This window comes from Lepidochelys kempii, chromosome 4, assembly GCF_965140265.1.
Source record: "Lepidochelys kempii isolate rLepKem1 chromosome 4, rLepKem1.hap2, whole genome shotgun sequence".
NCBI lineage: Eukaryota > Metazoa > Chordata > Testudines > Cheloniidae > Lepidochelys > Lepidochelys kempii.
Genome location: NC_133259.1, coordinates 50,855,528 through 50,877,676, shown reverse-complemented (window position 1 = coordinate 50,877,676; position 22,149 = coordinate 50,855,528). Strand labels below are relative to the sequence as shown.

The window sequence follows — 22,149 nt, the reverse complement described above, 5'->3', positions numbered from 1 at the left end:
ATTGCTCACTGTTATGAGATGGGTTAAATTTTACTTTTTAGCTACTAGTTTAAGCCTGCCAGCCTGAAAGACTTGGTGTATGGGGGAGATGCATGATAGAGGAGGCAGAAATGAGTCTGAACACCTGCTGCATTTTGTTTTATCTGAAGAAAACAGAATTCTGGGTTAAAAATCAAATCTGTGACAAAAGAAGTATTTAGATTGATTCATCTGTCTGTAATTTACAGAAAATAATAAATTGGTGGTTTGCTTATTGCATTTTGTGAGGAAAAACGCATACAATTGTTGGGCTAATGGAAAAATTGCATTTCAGTATAATTATGGGTATCTTGTTTGTCTTGTTTAGAAATGTACAATTGAAGTGCTAGATATAGTGTTTATAAATTGTATTAGGGTTAATAATGTAATAGTGAGCAGTTCTCTCACTCTTTCTTCAGTTTTTAGTTGTTCGATTTCCTAATACTTTAGTTTCTAAGATATCTGATTTGTAAGAACCTGTTGCCAACTGCATGCGTTAACATGGCACGCGTTATCGTGCTACTATATGTGCCCAGGACCACTATTCCTTGCTGCTGTAACTGGTGGCTGTCATAGGCCATATAGGTACTATAAGTGCAGATGAACAAAAACAGTAAGAAAGGAGCATTAGAGACCAGGTTGTAAGCAGTATGGGAAATATATGAGTGATACTAAATGTTGGAGAGTTTAATTTTTGTGGGTGTAAGTGCAACATGGTGAGAGAATTCTCACCACTGACATATCAACATGGATGGGTGCAAGCTATAGAGGGGAGACAGAAAAGAAAGACTTAGGGTGGGGTGTCACAGAAAGTCAAATGTATTTACAAAATTAGCAAGATGAAATTTGATAATTCAGAGGGATGGTGGAAGGATAAAATAAATGAGAACATGGAGTGTGTCATCTTTTGTATTTAGATGGACAGAAGGAGAGTGAGAATGAAAAAATGCAGAACCAGCTGTTGGGGGAACTTGAAATTGTAGTTTACTACAGATTTGAAGAGCCTTATTTTCACCCCTGCACTTGTGCATGAGAAGTGTCACATGCAAGTGCAAACGTTGTTCACTCTTTTGCATGGGCAGGTGTGAGGAATATTATTCAGTTGTTAGAACTTGCACCAACAAAACCCACTCATCCTAAATGAATTTCCAGGTGCAAATTCTACCACTTATGTATCCCCAGCTGTTAGAATATTTTTAGTGTGTGGTTAAGTGTTTGCACTTACAAAGTGTGTGGGTGTATGTGAGTGTTAATTTTGTGTGTGCATGCATGGAAGCGATTGAGGCAGGCTGAAGGAAGAAAGAGTGACATGGGTGGTATATATTCACTACAGCTGTTGGAAAGAGTTCCTTGTAGGCTACACTTGAACCTATTATCAGTTTTGCCTCAAGCCCCATTTGGGCCAACAGTGTTTGAATATTTTGTTACAGATTTTGTTGCAGGTTTAGGAAAGCAGCTGCTGCCCCTTTAATTTGCCTTAAGAGCAGACTAGGGAAGTTCCTGGTTTTTAACCCCTTGGTTACTGGTAATGTCTGCCAGGTAGTAATCTTGGCATTTTATAAATATGCTTGAAGAATTTCAACAGACTTCTCATCTAGCCTTACTGTTCATTTCCTTGCTTTTAAGTATGTGGGTTTTGTAAATGTGATAGGTGAGTATGTTGTTGTCATTTAGTAGCCTTCATTTGTTTGTAAACAAAGTTTTTGTTTCTGGAATTTCCTAGAGTGTTTTTTTCCTTACAACTAATTTTTTTTTGTATAGGTAAATAAAGGTATGGTTTAAAAAAAAATTAAATGAATGAGAAGGCAGAGTCAAAATATTATTAAGCTAAAAGAGCAAATGGAGCTGTCCAAGCTATTGATGGCTGGAAACCAACAGACTTATTCCTCTATTAGCTTTGAAATAGTTGTTGAAAGAATCCGTGTGGGGAAAATGCACTGTCTGTCGCAATACAGCACCCCCAATACATCTGTAAGGGTTATGGAAAGCACTTGTTGAAGAGCAATGACTATGGACTAGCATCACCACACCCATACATTTTTGGTTTTATTGTTGAAATAATTTATTAAAGACAACAGCTATCGTGGCTCTTACTTTTCTCTGTCAGCTTCACTGATGGAGAATCATGACTAGTTTTCAAATATTGGCAACGCTTTAGACATTTTAGTGTTCTTGCCATTGAAAACAACCTATTGCACAAGCCAGTGTCAAAGTCTGTCTTATCTATTTATTGGCATATATGCATTTATAAAATGTTTATCATTGTGATACCGTACATGAGTACTGCATATGGATTGACATCAACTGTGAGGCAGTCTGGGGGCAGTCTTCAAACTGACTTGTTGGATGTAATGGAATGTCCTTGGATTTCCAGAAGGCTAAAGGAAAAGTCACAAAAATGTAAAAAGTTTTAAACTTTTAAATCTTTTCATTGGAAAATTTACTTCATATATTTGGATGTTCAGGACACATTCTAGTTGTCAAGGAAATTTTGAAATCAAAAGTATTTTTTGTTTACTGAATTTTTAATTTTTTGGTTCTACAAGAGGGATCAAGATCTGTCCTAAATAAACCACAGATACTTGCAGAGCCAGGGCCAGAACCCTAGTCCTATAACTCCAAAAACATAGGCCTCCACTACTTTGACTACAGGAAGATCTCTGTTACCTCTTGGTAGGAGGCCCTTGTGTTCTTTCTAACGGTCAGCAGAGTGCAGCATGCTCAAATGTCCCTAGGATCAGATCCTTGGCTGGTGTAAATCAGCATACCTCCACTGAAGTTAGGGCTTGTCCACACATGGATTTATTCAGTAACAGTTATTCCTGAATAACTCCATGTTTGGATACTCTTATTCTGGAATAGTGTGCTTGGTTATTAATAGTCAGTGGTAGATTTAATTGCGAGTAACTTCAAAAGGAGCTGTATCAGGCCACCATAGCTTTACTAAGAAACAGGAAAAAACCACCTCCACAATAAGAGTGTCCACACAGACAGTCATTCGGGAATAGCCATTCCTGAATAACTCCATGTGTAGCCTGTAATGGAGCTATGGTGGGCTGATACTGCTCCCGCTGAAGTCATTGGCAAAGAAACCTCCCATTGGCATCTGTGAAAGTTGGATTGGGCCCATAATTCCTATGGAAATAGGGTTCAAAGTAACAAAAGTCATTGCTGATTTTCTTCACATGTAACTACCTCATGCATTTGCAAGGAGATTTAATTGTTTCAAAAATTTAAAGGAGTAGTAATAAGCCATTTTTGAACTAGAGTGAGAAAAATAAACGTTTGACCATCAAAATTTCAGTTGAAGTAATTATGTCCTGTAACTCAAAAACAGTGTGGCCAGTTTTCTTCAAACTCTGTAGAGAATTTTCTCCTTTGCCTGCGGAGTAAATCTGTGAGTTTTCATGACTAGTTTTTTAAGGCAAAATAGGGGTAAAACAGGGCTTTCAAATGGAAACTCATTGCAAACTTAAATATGGAGAGAGCAGGCTGCTACCTCTCCATAACAACTATATTTTATACAGATTTGTCCATGAGCAGCTCCCCTCAGTTTTAGGTTGATGGGGGGTGGGGGTATGCAGTGCATCTGTAGCTATGGTACATTTGTCTGTGCATGGGCAGATAGATACACCGAAATGACTATAGTATGATTTAAAAACAACAACTTGAGAACAAAAATATTTATCTGTTCCTACCTCTGGTCAAATGCGTATAAACCTCTGTACAACATAATGACATAGATCTTTTTATGTATCATGTTAAACGTTCTTATTCTACGGGTATAGCTGGCAATTCACTTTCAGTGTGCACTAAAGCAATCTCCAAAAGCAGTTAAAACAAAAGTCATTACAGTGTGTATGTGATCCAGTAAGTTTAAAATCCTGGGAATGTGCTTTAATAAACGTTCATTGGCTTTTCCCTCTCCACAACATTTCCACTGTACAGAAGAAACTGAAAAGATGAATCCCTGCAGAACAGATCCTGAGGACCACTGTTTCTTTGCATACTGAGAGGTATTTGTGAGAGAAACCCAGAAGCCATCTTATAGTCGATTTCACCTCTGATTTCTCAAAGGTAGAAATAAGGATCATTTAACTGCAGAACAGCAAAGTTTCTCTCACACACACGCGCACAGTTTTATTTTACAGTTGAGTTTTTTCAAAAAGTTGGAAAGGTTCTTTTTCAATTTGAGGGATGCTTTATCCTTCCCGAAGGCTGGGCCACTGTTTGTATAAGGCCACTTATGTACGCAGTTCTAGCCTAGTGAAATATGGCAGTGGATGAGATAGCGCAGGCCTTGTTAATACTTAACACTGAATAAATAAGGCAGGTCATATCCATTGTTATTACTTACCTCCAAGTGCAGTGCAGTGATGTTAGCTGACAAAAGTCAGGGGAAAAACAGTTCTGCTGTCTGCAAAGTGGAAATCTCCTGAAACAAAAGACATGGAAATACTAGGGCCCTGCACCCTTGAAGATTGGCATTGTCCAAATAAAGTATTGTCCAACTGAAAAGTTTTGTGTAATGAATGATTTGCAAATAAATTGGGAACGAAGATGCAGCAGCAGGAACCTTGCAATGAAGTAATCTTATAATGGGGAGCTTTATTTTGAGGCTTTCATCTACTAAATTAACTTGGCAACTACTTCTATATTTTTTTAAATATTTTTTTTATCCATGTACAAATACAAATTGACCCAGAGTTTTGTTGTTGGGTTTTTTTTAATGGAATTGATTCTTTGGGTTTTATTTTCCTGGAACACAATAAATCTCCTCCTTTAAATGTTTTTGTTGTTTTGTTACTTCTTTGATAAGCTGCTGCACTTTGATACCCACTCACGTACGTTTTTGTGAGGTCTTTGTTGTCAGACACAAGCAGTTTGTGACTGGTGTTAGGAGGAGAACACGGTAGAACAAGTTATAGCATCCATGGGAACTTAAAGCATCAGAAGTGAAGCACCTTGTATCATGAATTTTATTAACTTATTTCAATTCAGCACATTAAAAAAAATATTTGTCGTTAGTGCTAGGTGTCCTTGCCTTCAATTAGAATTCCAATCTTATTCAATAAAATCCATTCAAAATCAAAACTAAACAGGAGCCACTCCCTCCCCAATATCTGACCAGTCAACTCACCCCACAAAGAGAGGTTTTGCAGAGTACCTGTCAATACATTTAGCCCAGTTTGGATGGACCAATAGGAGGAGTAAGTAATGAGTTCCAAACTGAAGGCCACCTACATTATTATGAGACTAGTCCCAGGACAATAAAAATTCTGCTCAGTTGAGAGGAGTGCCAGATGATAAACCAAAACCCCAGGCTTGGGAACAATGAGTGACTGCTCCATATAACTGCAAACATGCATCTGACTTCAACATTTACATGGGGTCTTTGTTTTATCGGATTTCACAGAATGGTTTTAGTTATGAAGGTCTTGGTAATTAAGAGTATGGAGTAAGTGCTTGCAGCCCTCATTTTATTGATTTCCATAGGGCATCCAACGAAACTGTAACATGAGTATGTTCAGATGAACTAATTTGTGTGTCAGATTTCAGAAGATGCTGTGTAATTTGGGTGTTTGACATGTGACATTTCTATATTTTTCTTTTCATTATTTTTTTAAAAAATAATAAAGAAATCCCTCAACATTCACCCAAGCGAGAGCAGCAGACTTATTTCCTGAGGGTCTTGAGATCTCCCACAGAATCTCAGCTTTTGTTTAAAAAAAAAAATGTTTGTAGTCTTTCTGGTTCTGAGGTTAAAAAGCCAGTTGTAGATTGTTGCACCAATTAGTTTTGCTGAATATTGTTGCATATTATTGCACAAGTTGTAGAGATAACGGTTTATAAAATACAGTAGGGTGTAAAATGAGGCTCTTCAGGACAAGGCAAGTTATCTTAGGGCGGGCCTACACTTACAGTGCTGCAGCGGCGCAGCTGCATAGAGTTTAGTGAAGAAGCTACCTACACTGACGGGAGAACTCCTCCCATCGACGCAAGTACTCCACCTCCCCGAGAGGCCGTAGCTCTGTTGCTGGGAGAAGCCCTCCTGTAGACATAGCGTTGTCTATATGGATTCGGTCAGTATAACTGGTAGCTCAGAGGTGTGGATTTCCCACACCCCTGAGTGACTTCGTTATCCAACATAAGGTTGTAGTATAGACCAGGACTTACTCTATTGATAATGCACTGTTTACACTCATAAAGCTATAGAAATTATACATATAAAAGCTACCCTTATTTTACTAACTTTGTTTGTTTAGGCCTCACCGTGTTTTCTAGGGCCTGTCTCTGCTCTCACTCACACCAATGGAAAACCTCCTAATAATATCAGTGGGAGCCAGATATCTGAGGTAGGAAAACTAGATTACCCTAATTTTTGGGGTGGGGATAGCTGAGGCTCAGAGAAGTTAAATGATTTATTCACCGTCCTACAGCAAGTTAGAGAGAGAAACAGCAAGGAGAACCCAGGTATCCAGGCTTTGGAAGTTGAACTGAGGGAAAAATGTAATTCTCTGCTAAGCTCTACTTACAAACCCCGGTCTGCCCACTTAGGATGCCAAGATGAGATGCCATTCACGTTACTTCTGCCCCTCTCGCTGAGGAGATGGGAGATGAGCCAACTTTGCAGGTTCTGCTTGGTGGTCTTCTTACACCTCAGGCCAATTTTACTCTGCCATCCCTCAACTTAATCAGCAAGTCACATGAAGCAACTTGATGGGTTCAAGGAAAACCCATTGAATCACTTGTTCCTCTGACCACTTACTCTGGGTCCAGCACATTGCATATGCACCAGGTAAACAGACATCAACAATCCTACATGTAACATGAGCTTACAGTCTCGAGGGGTCCTTTTCAACTCCATACGTAAATCCTAAGTATACAAATATCTGCTTCAGTATGATCCCAATAAGTAGCAAAGATCTGTGGGCTGGAAAGATTTGTGTGTGCTAAACCATGACATGGCTAAAGCATATGCTGATGAAATTCATATACTTAGGACAGTTTTAAGGGTGGGATTGTAGGTAATGGAGGGAGGGGACAGTCTCCATCCTGTAGGCAGAAGCTGACTGGAGATCCAAAGGAGAGTTAAGGTTATGATCTCAAACTTTAACTGTGAATTTCCCAAGTTTGTAGCGTCTAGGGATTTTTTTTTAAGACCTGACTATTAGTGTTATTTTAAAGGACATCATATGAAGGTGTTATGATGGTCTCAATCTTAACTCTATATTAAAGTTGCTCACGCGCTCTCTCTCTCTCTGTCTATATATACTTTTTTAAGCATTCACTTGGTGGCTGGAAAACTACAGCAATTTAAGGGTTAAGATTTCCACTGCATCCTTAACTCTTGCCATTGTACTTAGCTATTGCAGTACAGTACGTGTGGAACATTCTGTTGGGTACTAATCACAATTTGTTCCTCTTTACAAGGCATGTCATTTAAATTTACCTTCATCCCACACAAACCTGGTATGGGTATTATCTCCTTGTTTGTTACTGGAAATTATTGACATTAACAATGCTTTACCTTAAAGTGAGGGTGAAGACGACTTTTATTACATGTCAAAATATCACTTTTTTTTTTTTTTATTGCAGGGGAGTCTCTCACTTTGGCCTTGTCACACATTTAAAGGCCAGAATCACCTGTTTGGACTCTGGTCTATTGACCAATAGATCTCAGATTCTGCATTAGCTGATGCAGTCACAATGGCTATAGTTAAGGTTGGAGTGGGAAACTGTCCTCTTTTTTTCCTTGAATTTTGTAAATTGTAATTCTACCATAAGCAATCTTTTTTTGGCTGCTAATAATTTAATTGCATTCAGGATATACACATTGCCCACTTTTATCCCCTCTGAAATTGGTTCACACCCCTTTCATGTAGGGATGATAGATGGAAACATAAAATTGCCTTGTGTTTTATAAAATAGTTAGTGTTAGTATAAGCTGAGGGCAGATGGGAAGAGCAGTTCTTGTTGAACATTCAGCATTAGAGTTCTGCCTCTGTGGAGTTTGGAGAGCACATTGCCCTCTGAATACTCATCACATACTAGACATTCAGAGAGGACTGATGGGCAAACCTGATTCTTCTTGTGTGCAGCCATGATCTCTGTACTGGGCATGCTTCCTTTTATCTGCTGAAAGCGAGCTGGAAGAAGGCCATTAGTCATTATTTCAGACATCAGGAACTGCTCAGAACAGATAGTCTTGTCACAATGTGAGAAGGCACTGTGGTTTCCACCAAGACCAAGATTAGCTGGAACTTTTAAAAGAAAATCTCATATGATTTTATGTGTGGCTTTTCTTCTCTCTTCCCCTCGCTCCCGCAACATTTGTGATCTGTTATTACTGAAATTACAAACAAGAGCTCTATCTAGTTCCTTATGTTGTGTCCATTGTAGTAGGGTAGCTGAGTGCCCTGGGACTTCATTGGGAGCAGAGAGGTGCTGCTGAGCACCCGCAGGATCTGGCTCTGAGTGAACTACATTTGTCTAATATATTACCTTTTGCTTACCATTGAAACACAGCATCCTGCCCCTCTTATGCTGGCTAAGATATCTGGCTAGTCAATTACAAATCAGCAGAGAAAGACATGGTACCTGGTATTTTCTTACAATAGTGAATCAGTGAATAGTATGAGACTTAAAGAGTATACTTCTGGCAAAACAAAAAGGAAGCAGATGCCCTCCTACCCCTTCCCAAACCTTAAATGATAACTTGAATTGAATTAAATAATGAATTTATCCTGTATTTCATGTTTTGTTTGTAATAAGGCTATGCATGGGGACATGGTAACTAGGAGTGAGCCGGTGTTTATTTGCTGGTTGGTTGGATATTTATGTCAGGTTGCTAAGCTAATGCACATATTACTTTGCTGAAGGCGAGGTCTTGGGTGTGGGAGAAGTAGGTAAGCATCTTAAAATGGTCTAAAGACATAGAAAGAATTTGGGAGGGAAAGATTGAGGTGCTATGTCTGGAAGTGGTAAGAGTTGCATTTACACTGTCATGTTATGTTGAAGCAGGGATACAGGAGGCTGAGGTTTCTAGCTTTTCCTAAGATGCAGTGCCAGAGTAGCGCATGTACAATTCTGTACATTTATGTCATGATCAGGCATGTCTCATGGGCAACTTCAGAAACCATTCTCTTTAGAAACAACTCTGTGTGCATGTCTTTGTTTGTGTTTATATGTTTATATATTCCTGCACAAAAACCTAGGTTAATTTGAATTCGACTGCATATTCCACTAATGAAAACTATAAAAAGCAATTAATCTCTCAGATAAATCATTCAGTAGCCCATCCCTGCTCCACTCATCGGTTCTCGTTCTCACCCTCAGCTGCCTCCTTTCCACATCCCACATATCTCCAACATCATCCTAAACAACCAAAATCAGCTCTGCTGCTGTTCAGTACCCCTGGCTTGTAGTTTGTGCTAAAAGAAATTCTAATCAGCATTCAGATACATGAGAAAAGGTGGAGATTTTCAGTGTTTGAAAGTCCATTCTCTGATTCTGTAGGAGAAGATCTGTGTAAGCTGTATCAGTAATGTTCACACTGAAGTTAAATTAACAAAAAATCAACTCAAAAATAAAAACCTACCCTAAAACAGCGATCTTAAGTGTCTCATATTCAGATGTTTGAATAACATTTCTTTATCACAAACTAGACAAGTAAGACATATGGAAGATATCTAGTTTTTAGTTAACATTCTCTATATTGGGATAAGATACTGGCATATAAATAGTTTTATAAATAGTTGAAATGATTATAAACATTTAAATAAATGGCAGGTTTTCTTCTAGAAAGTTTTAATTGTTGGATAAATTTTGAAGATGCGGTGCAGAATGTTGAGGTTTAGCATTTAGTTGGACAATCTATTTTTTGTGTGTGTCTGTGTGCAAGAGGGAGAGAACACAAGCAGCTACAGAATACCCTCTGAACCACATGGTGGCACAGGTTTGGGCAAGCCTCCTGAATCCAAGCCTGTCCTACCGCCTGGGTCCAAGCTCAGGTGGCCAGCCCATGTCACTGCTCATGCTGTAAGGTCCACACTACTTTTTCTAGTACAGTAGCTAGGGCGGAGGTAGCGTGAGTTTGTCTGTGTGGGTTGGGAGGCACACTCGCAGCTGCAATGTAGACATACCCTGAAGGGTTTTGAAAGAAAAGATCTCTTGAGTAATCATGGATCTAGAGGCTTAAACAGTGCATCAGGAAAAGTGCAATTTATCAGCAGTTCCACTTTCCTTCTGGGACAGACTTGGTTGTGCACGAGCTTGACTTGCATTTTTCATTTTGCTTGAAGTTAAAGATCTGTATCTCTCATACAGCTCCCATCAATTGTATTTGTTTATTTGGAAAAGACAGAGACCATCTAAAAGGTAGGCCATCTTCTTTTTGTGTGGCTGTAAATATATGTGAAAACCAAGCTTTAGATATTGTTAAATTGCTGTGACACATTAAAAAGACATGATGTTATGCTATGTTGTGTCACTTGGTTATTGTGTGATGACAAGAGAGGCATAATATGATGACACCACATCATCATGTATTGAAATAAACGGCCATTATAAGGACCTTTCTTAAAGCATTTTATGGTTTGTGTATTTAACCCCTTATACAAGTATGACAAGATCTTCTGAAGAACATCCTGGGCCTTTTTCTGTAAAGAGAAGAAACATCAATGCTACATGGGAAATGCAGAACTACTGTGCTGACTCCTCTAGGCAGCCAGAGCAAGTGTGACTTGTTAGTTCCCTTTCAGCAGAGAGGAAAAGAGGAGACCCCCTCATAAAGGTGAAGCTACAAGAACTGACGGGAAATGTTATTAAGGTGAACTCTGGGAATATCTAGCCCAGTACAGAGATAGTTCCACATTTATTTTAACCTGCTTTGAAATATGACCATGCTTCAAGACTTCGTTGTTTGGAATTAAATCACTTGAGGGATCTGAATAAAATAAATTGTCAAAAAGGGAAGGAGCTGTATCAGAACTTCCCTTATCCATGCTGAGTAAAATTTTCAAAGTGCTTATGTGACATAGGAGCCTAAATCCCATTTTCAAAAGCAACTTTGGGACTTAGGTTCCTAAGTATCTTTTGATTTTCAGTGACACTTAAGTTCCTTAAGTGCTTTTGAAAATTTTACCTGATATATTATCACTGGCTGCAAGTACCTTTCACACTTTTCCTCTTTAAAATAAGCATCGAGAATTCAGACGGAGGGAAGGAAACGATGTGTAGGGTAACATTCACTGGGAAGACTAAGAAGAATATAATAGAGGGAAATGGCAACTCATAATGAAGAAGCAGATAAGCTAACATGGCATACAATCTGGCAGGATGAACCTGTGCTCCGTACTGCTTCTTAATACATATTTATTGATGCAACCTAAATAAAGAGTACCAGGATTAGTAATATGTTTATATCAATTGGCCTTCACCATAAGATAGAAACAAGTCGTTTTAAATAGCACAAGTCTCAATAGCTACAATACATATTAATACCTTATTTGTGCTTGTATATGCAGGCATACAAACAAACTGTATCTAGGATCTCTTTCCTTGCTTTGCCTGCTAGGTTAGGCAAATGTAGCCGCTGCTGTGCTGATATCTCCCTTTCATTACTGTAGCAGGGAATGTACCAAGAGAACCTGTTAGACAGCTAGAGAGAACTTCACTGCCTATATTCATTAACAAACTGAACTGAAGAGGAGATAAAAGCAGTATTCAGGATAGTCATATAACTGGGAATACAATACTCTATGCCCTTCTTTCTGGGTACACATAAATATCAGAGATTTGTTTTCTGGAGAGAAGCAGACTTCCTGGGATAATAATTATGTGGTAGATGGCTGAAAAGCTGTTGAATTTCTCAAAACAAAATGTAAGGTTTTGTACTTCAGCATGAGATACAGAATGGGCCAAATCCTGCACACAGACACACTCATGTGACTTGAAGTCATGACTCTGTTTTTTCATAGATTTTGCAAATAGAGAGGTAAAATAACCTCTACTCCTATTTGAGATTCCCCTCTTTATGCATCCCAGGATCACATTAGCTCTTTTGGCCACAGCATCACAATGGGAGCTCATGTTCAGCTGATGATCCATCATAACCCCCAAACCTTTTTCAGAATCACTGCTTCCCTGAATAAAGTCCCTCATTCTGTAAGTATGGCCTACATTCTTTGTTCCTAGAGGTATACTTTACATTTAGTGGTATTAAAACCTATATTGTTTGGTTATGCTCAGTTTACCAAGCCATTAAGATCCCTCTGAGTCAGTGGCCTGTCCTCTTCATTGTTTACTACTCTCCCAATTTGTGTGTTATCTGCAAACTTTATCAGTGATGATTTTATGTCTTCTTCCGGGTCACTGATAAAAATGTTAAATAGCATAGGACCAGGAACTGATCCCTGTTGGATCCCACTGGAACTACACACACTCAATGATGATTCTCTGTTTACAATTACATTTTGAGACCTATCAATTAGCCAGATTTTAATCCATGTAATTTGTGTCATGTTAATCTTATATCATTTTGTTTTTTAATCAAAATGGTGTGTGATACCAAGTCAACTCCTTAAAGCAGTCAACACTATTACCTTTATCAACCAAACTTGTAATCGCATCAAAAATATCTAGTTAGTTATTTTGACAGGATCTATTTTTCATAAACCCATGTTGATCTGCATGAATTAAATTACCCTCCTTTAATTCTTTATTAATCAAGTCCCATATCAGCCACTCCACTGTCTTGTCCAGGATCTATACCAGGCTGACAGGCTTATAATTACCCCGGGTCATACTGTTTACCCATTTTAAAAATTGGTACACTAGTTTTCATCCAGTCTTCTGGAACTTCCCCAGTGGTCCAAGTCTTATTGAAAATCAACATTAATGCTCCAGCAAGCCTGATCTTTTGAAACTCTTGGATGCCAGTTATCTAGATCAGCTGATATAGAAATGTCTGACTTTAGTAGCTTCCATGTTTCCATTCCACTACTATCTCTGGAGGATGTTAGTATTATCATCACAATATGATGAGACTATATTACCTGTTTTTTCCCCCAAAATACAGAACAGAAATATTTATTGAACACTTCTACCTTTTCTGAATTATTGTTGATGATTCTGCCATTTACCATCTAGTAGTTGACTAGTACCATTGTCAGGAAACTTTTTGTTCCTGATATATTTAAAAAACTCCTTCTGCTGGCCATAGATTTTGCCTTATGTCCCTCTGCTTCCCTTATCGATTTTCTACATTTGTAACTTCAGTTTATATTCATTACTATCAACTCCCTCTTTCTTCTGTTTATTATAGATTTTGTTTTACTTAATCCTTGCTCATGTCTCTGTTTAAGAGTGTGTGGTGAGCCGTAGCACCAGGAAGGTGAGGTGCATTTACAACCAGGCACATCCCAGTTCCCAGGGGATGGCATAACTGAGGTCCAGCAGGGCAGCTCGGGAGAAACCTGGAGTTTAGAGGTTGTTAAACTCCTATTAATTTTAGTAAGAGCTGATAATATATCAGAGGACAAAATTTGCCATTGCAGGCCTGATTCTGCTCCATTGGCATCAATGGAAACAGAATCAAGGCCCAGTGTGTCTTAGGCATATATTTTAATAAAAAATGTGACTGTATTTTACCTTGTGACTTGGCATTCAGCTGATGATATATGTTAAAAACAGTTGAAAATTAGTGAAAGCAGCACATGTTCTGACTCTAAAGATGGTATCCTTTCTCTCAGCCTCACCACCGTTAAAGGAGAAAACATATATGACGTCAGTGACCCTACTTCTCACCCTGAAACCTCATTTCTTTTTGGGGAGGTAGATCATTGCACAACTATCCAGAGGAGGGTGAACGTAGATCCCCTTTAGATAAGCTCAGTCTCTGAAGTTTTGCTCCCTGTTGGCATTTGGCAGCCCTGTTCACAATGTGACCTGGGCCTATGGGTTAGATGTCATAGTAAATGTCTTTGGTACTTCCCTATTAAGGCCCCAGTTCATCAAAGCACTTAAGCACATGCTTAAGTCCCATTGACTTCAAGGTAAACATGTGCTTAAGTACTTTGCTGAATTGGGGTTAAATGAGGGAGAAGGCTGAAGTTCCTTATTTAAAAAAATACAAAGAAAAAACTCCCCACGGTATTCTACAACAAAGGTTCAATCTAAATACTGCACTGAAAGCCTTGTAAGGTGCAGGGTTTAGGATCATTATGATAGTGTGTTTCTGTGTACAAAAGGAAAGCAATGGAAATCTAAAACTAACTTATTTGAAGTTTAGAATCTCTGAATGGCTGGGTTGATTTCCTTTCATCTGGTTGCCTGTTGGACCACCGGACTAAGAACACACAGGACAGTTGTTTTAATTTTTTAAACAACTGCCTCAATTTTTGTGGGTGTTATCAGCTGTAGCTAGCATCAAGACATCTAACAAACTGATGGACTCAGCGAAAATGGAGGCTGAGTTGAGGTGCCTTTCAAAAATTGGCCCACAATATGCTGAAAGGACTCCACCTGCACCTAGGCATTAATTCAAGAAATATAAGTGTGGTGTGAATTTTAACTATCACTTTTCACCCTTCCTCCAAAGACGCTAGTTTTCTGAAGCCTCATGGCTCTTTCATTGTGTACTAACACCCTGGAGCAGGGGTGGCCAAACTTACTGGCCTTCTGAGCCACATATGACCATCTTTAGAAGTTTGAGAGCCAGGGTACACCAGCCGGAGCTCCGAGCTTCAGCTGGCAGGAGGCACCTACTGGGGCTTGGGGCTTCAGCCCTTCTGCTGCTGAAGGTCCAAGCCCTGGCAGGCATGACCCTCCTTTCCCACTGGGCGGAAGCCCCTACCCTACCACCCTGCTGCAAGGCAGAGGTCCCAAACTCCTCCCACCCCAAGTCTTGCAAGTGAAGAATGGTGGGGGCAGCGTTGCAAGCCACACTTTTAAATGTAAAAGAGCCTCATGTGGCTTGTGAGCCACAGTTTGGCCACCCCTGCCTTGGAGGGTGTCTACCAAAACTGTACTAACTCTGCTGTCAACTGATCAGTAGGAGGTACTCAAACATGATGCAGTCACCAGACCTTTTTCATACCGCTCCCTAGCACTCCCCCCTGTCCCACCTCTTTTTAAAATTATTATTATTATTCTTTTCTCAGGACTGGCATGAATTGTATAGAGTATGTAGTACCATGTTTTTCAATCTGTAAAGTGTGTTTCTCATGGAGGGGTTTCCCCTCCTTCTCCCAGACTGGGAAAGGATTTATTAAAAAGGTAAATAGCCACCTTATGTCTAATTGCTTGACTTCTTAAAGATTTCTCTTACCATCACTCTCCTCCTCAATTTACAGGCCTTACTACTGACAATATGGTGAAGGTCCAGTCAAGTTTGCTATTCAGTTTCTTACTATTTGAATGTTAGTACTGCATTGTGATGTATGGATTGTGCGCGCTCTCTCCCTCTTACATGTACATGTGCTTCAGCAGCTGACTGTAAAAATCTTAGGGGAAATTCTACTCTAGAAGACCCCTCCCGTACAGGTGGCACCAAGCAGATTTTGAGATTAAGATGAGTGGATGATCACGCAATTTTAGAAACAAGGATCAGTGTGAACATTTAGTCTTTGTGTTTGAAGAAGATTAACTGAATCTTTCCTCTCTTCTGATCAGTGGGACGCTTTAATGGTGGCATTGTTTTGTTTCTCCTTGCAGATACAATGAATCTCCCAGTAATGTTCCTGGAAAAGCCCTGCAATCTTTTCTCTGAAAGCACTGTCTTGAAGCTGGGGCTAACTGCTGCAAATTTTACCAGAATATGTTCTAGAATTTTGATATAATTTCGTCAGAAGAATACAAGGCCCTCAATAGAGTGCAGGCCCACAATATATGAAAGAGAAAAACATTGCAGTGACATTCCAGATAAAACAACCCTGTAATCTGTCTTACAATTATGGTCCCTGTTGTGTATCTCCTCCCCGCTCTCCACTCTTTTGGCACAGTTTTTCGGGGGTGGGAAGAGGAATGGTCTGTCCAGTCCTACCACAACATTCCTGAAGAGAGTTACAAAAAATGTATAAGGTTACCAAAAATCCAGTCAAAAATCTTCTTTTTGCATGAATGCAGTAAATAGATTGGACTTAATTCACTCTTTGGGGGCATTGCTCCTCTTCATTCACTGGAAGACATTGGAAGCCCTGGAGTAGATTAGACATCCTGTATTCTCTCTGCAGTTATCTCTTTTCTGATTTTCTGTTTTAATAGTCTCCAAATGTTTCCCATTTAGGCCAAATGTGCAACATTCTGGGAGCCCAAAAGCCCCCATAATTCTCATAGAGTGGAGCAGATTGAAACCATTCTCGTGTTTGTTACCAAAGTATGACTCAGGTAAACTAAAAAGTCCCAATAGGCAATGTTGCCTGTTAAGGTGTAGGATCACAGGTGGGAGTATACAATCCCATGGATCCTCATGGTCCCAATGGACTTTCTTATTAAAGATTAGATGGCTACAGGATTCAATGAATTGTGTGTAGGAACCCCTAATCTAGTTCATTTGAAGCATCTTACAGAAGTCACAGACTTGTGAGAGTACAGGTTGAGCAGCCTATAGATCTGCCCTCAGAAAAACTCCTGAGGGTCAATTAGAGGAGCATTTGTAGTGCATCCAGGAAAATTACAAGGTGACTTGCAATTTTCATTTGCAATCTTTGCTGAAATACTTCGTATTAAACTCCGTGCTCTGTAGGTGAAGTGTTTGTAATGTTAGATGTACTGGTTGTACTATTCTAGATGTGTAGAACTTCCTGTTTTGCACTTGCAGTTCTCTGGACACATATCATTGCACAATCCTATGCAAGAGAAACTGGTATCATTTAGAGGTTAAACTACCTTTTATGAAGGTGCTTCAAGGCGGACTGAGTGGAAGGCCCTGTTCCAAACTGCGCCCAGAGTGAGTGTCTGTTTTACTATTGTATGTATTTTAAATAGGAGCCGTTTACAAGGATTACCTTTAATTTCTTTTGAACTTTAAGGCAGGCAGATTGTTCATCTACTGCATTTTGGATTTGTCCCATGACTCTCTTTGTGATCCTCCCTCCCCCGTGTTGTTCCTGTCTGTGTCAAGGAGGTTGTGGAAATGCTATGTGTTCTGTCATCAAGCTGTCTCATGCCTTAAGATTATTGATTGTTACGGTGTTTCCAGTTTGGGATGGCTTGCCAGCACCTGACATGTCACCCTGCTCCAAAGGCATCTGGCTGAACATGGCCTGCATGTGAGAAAGCCAAAATGGCCCAAAATTATTTTAATATGAGATGACGGGGTTACTTCCTAGAATAATTTGCCCCTTGTTGAGAAGGGATGGAAGAGTCAGTAGCATTTGTGTTACTGTGTTCATCACCCATGTGGCTGACAGGGAGGGACGTCATATGCACATTTTTCATTATTTTCTTTCCTTTTCTTGATTTGAACAGTTCATATGTTTCAGACAAGAAAGGGCTAGTTTTTGAAGCAAGTGTCAGAAAACAAAATGGTGCTTTGATAAGTGTTACATAATGAACAGCCAAAAGCCACAAGAGGAAAATTAATATCTGAAGGGAGATGTAACAAGTTGGAGTGACTGGAACTGTGCCCATGTTTAAAACTGCCATGTGAAGTGTAAGGATCATTTAATTGAAACATTTTACCACCCACAGAAATTGGTGTGATTTATCTGTCTGGTCTGCTATGGTTATTGTTGATAATTGAACTTAGTTAGAGGACCAATGTAATTCTGGTGCAGAACTGAGCAGTAGCCTGTATTTTAATCCCATGTTCCCAGTGTACTTCTCTGAGCCTTCATTGTTCCTTGTGAATATCAGGGTGTTCTTTGTCTGCATTTGCTTGTGTCACAGGCCCAGTATTCTCACTCAGCTTCTTATTTCTGTCTCTCTCTCAGAATTTGTGAGTGTTATGGTGATGTATACGTGCAGAAGGGGCTGTTTCTAATGAGCTCCTAGGAAGTTAGAAGGCAAGGTAGCAGGCTTTTAGAACTGAGAGACAAGGATGGGGGTGGGAGTTTACACAGAGGGGCACTGTATTCTTTAATAGATTCTTATTTAATTAAGAACACTTCTGGGGGTGAGGGATGAGGGGGGCGCCTTGGTAACATATCAGAGAACAGCAGAATAGTTCTGTTTAGATTTTTCCCCCAAAGGATTCTGGGATATCTATCTCTGAGAGCTGCCTTTGTGCTCTTGGTTTACGTGCCATGGTTAATAAAGGAAGAAATATGATGATAAATCCATTGTGAAATACCTTGGTATTTTACAATCTATTGAAATAAATTCTTTGGTGCACTTTGAAGTGTGATTCCACTCTGAACGGTGACTGTAAAAATGGCACTGTGGGGGTTCTATATTTATTATGCCCCCTTGATTTATTATTATTATAATTATTATTTAATAATTATTTATTTATTATTATGTTTATTATGCCCCCTTGGATCAGATGTGCTCTTTTTAATAATAAAATGGTATTTTTATTGCACAGCTGCAAATGCAAGTATCATTTGAAGACAATGAGGATTGGCCTTACAACAAATGTAACTGAAGCCATAATTTGACCTGCAAAATTTTTAGATGATGATATGAAGAGGAAAGAACCTGGTTTGATTCAGGGTGAAATCCTTGCCCCATTGAAATCAATGGGAGTTTTTCTAATGATTTTAATGGGGCCTGGATTTCACCCTCGTGGCTGGTAGCTGGAAAAAAATCTTGTTGTTTTTAAACTGAAGAAATTGATTTAGCAGTATGGAGATCTTAGTATACCCACCTGTAAAATGGGTATATTAATGCTTGCTTAGCTCAGACATGGTTTTATTAATGCATATGTATCACTTTAAAGATTAGGGATTGTCTGTTCCAGATATTCACTAACATTTTTCTTTTTAAAATTTTTTCTGTCACTGATGGTATAGTAAAAATTTTCAAAGAGAAAAAAATGTTAGTGAATATCCGAAACTGAAACAGACAATCCCTCCTCCCCCAAACCAATCAAACAAAACACTCTTTGTCTTTCCCCTTAGATGTGTGCCTTTTTTTGTTTGTTTCTTTTAGATTTTTTTAGTGAAATAGACTGAAGAGGCTGACTTTTTGTTGCACAATATTTTCAGTTCAGATCTGAGTTTCTTTGGATCTGAATTGCAAAAGTTTGGCAGATTGATAAGAGATAGAGGAAGCAGGTCAGATAAAAGATTTTGACTTGTCTCATAATTATCCAATATATTATCTTCCAAAACATACATATCCACACAATGGCAGAATTACCTCTCCAGATTTTACAAATACATTCACAATATTGGACCATATTTAGACCCAGTGTAAGCAGGTTTGGTATTACTGAATTCAGTGTAACTGCCACGTACTTATACCGGTCTAAATCTGGCCATGCTTTGATTAGCATGGAACACATGCAATAACTTTAAGATTTGGAGGTGGAGCGTTTTGGAGCAGAGTTCCAGGGACACTGTCAACTTGAAATCTAGGAAAGTAGTTAAAAGCAGTTTCAATACAGCTGCCCTGAGTCCCCACTGCCAATTGTGATTGTACAATCACATTTTCCTGTTTTTTAAGTGTTTTTCTTCTCTCCTGTTGCTGCATTAAACAAAACAGAAAGAGTAACATATAACTGACTGCACCAGGGCAACAGTGAAGCTGACTATACACAAAGTTTGTCTAACCCATTTCAGTTTTAATAATATAAACAAATCAGTTATTTGTGACAATAGAAGATGAACTTTCAGAGAGAAGGATGGTTAAGATGATGTCATCCCTTTAATATAAATCTGTCTCTTTCATAATCTCTTTAGAAAACAGGAGTTGGTTTATTTTTACAGCAACATTATTAGATACAGATCCCAATGTTGACTGACAATTTAGTTGTGTCAAAAATACGATTAAGCTGCAGCTGTGGGACACAAGTAAAAGTGCCGGATCACATTAGTAACATAATTTGTGGTTTTACGGCAGCAGTTGCCATTGCCGCTAAGGCTAAGGGTCTTTGCAGGTTTGATGTAGATCCTAATTTGGGGGGGTAGAGGGGATTATAAATTGAAAGTTTTAATTCATATTACTTAGTAATTTGTGATTAAACAGCAATTGTGCCCAACTGTAAAGTCTGTTGGTGTTTAGACTAGTATTAGTGGCGGATCTGAGACAGGGCGAGACACTTTGCCTTTGACCCACTAATATGGTTGCTGTGGTACTAGTTTTCCACAGCTATATTTTCAAAGGTGCAGTTGTGTTCATACCTGACTTGAGCACATGCAGTCTCTGCACATAATACAAGTCAAGTGTGTCTCTGTATCAATACATGGCTGCAGGGGAGATTTTCTAAAGCCTAACTTGCTTCGATTTTTAATGGGATTTAGGTACCTAACTGCAGTTTGTGCCTCGAAGATCTCCCTCTCCAGTAGGCAGTATCCAAACCCTCTAGAAATGAGTCCATCCCCATCTGAGACCAAAATGTTCTTTCTGTCTCTGATTTAAATGACTTCCTCCTTCTGCTTGTTTTTAACAGACATCCATTCTCCTTTTCTCTTGCTTTAAATACAGCAGCCCAGATTAATCAATGACGTCAGTGGCATGACACAAGAGATGAATGTGGCTCTCTGAGTGCTTTTTTTTTTAGAAAGCTAACATTTCCTTTTTAGCCCTTGTCCCTTTAATTCTCCTAGCATTTGCGCTTGCTATATGATAGAGAAGTTTACCTTCTTATTTGCATTCATGATCATGAGGAATTGTGATGTTTATTTTGCAGTTTGAGAAAGGCTAAAAAGAAAAAATATTAGTTGGCACTACTGAGCCATGTGCCTAGTTTTATTCAGTCCCAGAAGTGCTAAATTCTGTCTTTAATTTCATAACTGAAATTTCAGGACCTCACAGGGTATGTCTACACTGCAGTAGGACACCTGCGACTGGCATGTGCTGGTTCAAGGGGCTCCGGCTAAGAGGATGTTTAAATGCAGCATAGATATTGGGGCTTGGGCTGCAGCCTGAGCTCTTGGACCCTCCCACCTCACAGGGTCCGAGCACCCAGGCTCCAGCCGGAGTCTGAACATCTACCCCACAATTAAGAATAGCCCCTTAGGCTGAGTCAACTAACATGGGCCAGCTGCAGGTTTTTAATTGCAGTGTAGACATACCCAGAAAGACCAGGGTGAAATCCCAAAATGGCCTCTTGAGAAATATCTGCTGAGTTGCTAGCATGTCTTCTAACCTGCTGCAGCCAAAGGCCTTTTCCTCAAGACATTGTTGGAAATAAATAGTAGTTAATTTACAAGCACCGTGTCTTGCATAATATTTAACAGATTTCCAAGTAAATAAAGACACAGCAGGACACTATAATGTACCCTCTTTTTCCAGTTTGCTGCTGACAACAAAGGACTGCAGTAATATCTAGGTGTCCCATCATCTTTTGAGCATGTACTCTAGAACTCTATGGGATATTCAGATGGTCTGACTCAATGGAAGGAATATGAGAAAATTAACATGTAGTACCCACCAGCCTTCCATACCACATATTAAGGAACATTATTGATACCCTTGGAACACCTGTTTAGAAACTGTTACAGACATACTACAGTGCAGCAGATGACATAGCCAGTTAAAATTATAACTAAGGCATATGGCTGAGAGCATATAGGTTATGTGAACAGTAGCATTGTAAACTTGCACTTTCACCAGTTAGGAATTGATGGCTGCTGTGCTATGGGAATATTTTGGTGGAGAAAATTAGGGTAATCTACTGCAGGTACGACACAGGTTGATCCTATTCTTAGCAGTGATAACAAATCATGTGGGGTTTTATAGCTGTGAGGACAATGTATTTATGCACCATTTGAGTAAGTGATCTTTTCACAGTGCTATGTGGGATCACTTCACAGAAGGGTCCTGCTTGTAAAGCAATATCTAATAACGGCTAGCATGGAGTCAGACTTTGCTCTCATGATCTCATTTATACCATTGCAACCCCAAATAAGTTGGGCTCAGTTTGGCCTGGTATTTGTTAAATATCTATAGGGCCAATTTTGCCTTTCGTTAGACCCACTCCATTGGCCTCAGAAGGATTGCACTGATGAGAGAGGCTGCAGT

The 22,149-nt window shown here is 39.3% G+C and overlaps 1 protein-coding gene and 1 long non-coding RNA gene across 3 annotated transcripts in view; both read left to right on the top strand.

The window, feature by feature from the left end:
- The window catches only part of MAML3 (mastermind like transcriptional coactivator 3), a 351,084-nt gene that overhangs the window by 109,343 nt on the left and 219,592 nt on the right, over nucleotides 1-22,149 (top strand). The window lies entirely within an intron of this gene.
- On the top strand, nucleotides 6,098-10,980 carry LOC140910407 (uncharacterized). Its single transcript, XR_012158573.1, has 2 exons — nucleotides 6,098-6,817; nucleotides 10,348-10,980. It is a non-coding gene; the product is annotated as an uncharacterized lncRNA (long non-coding RNA).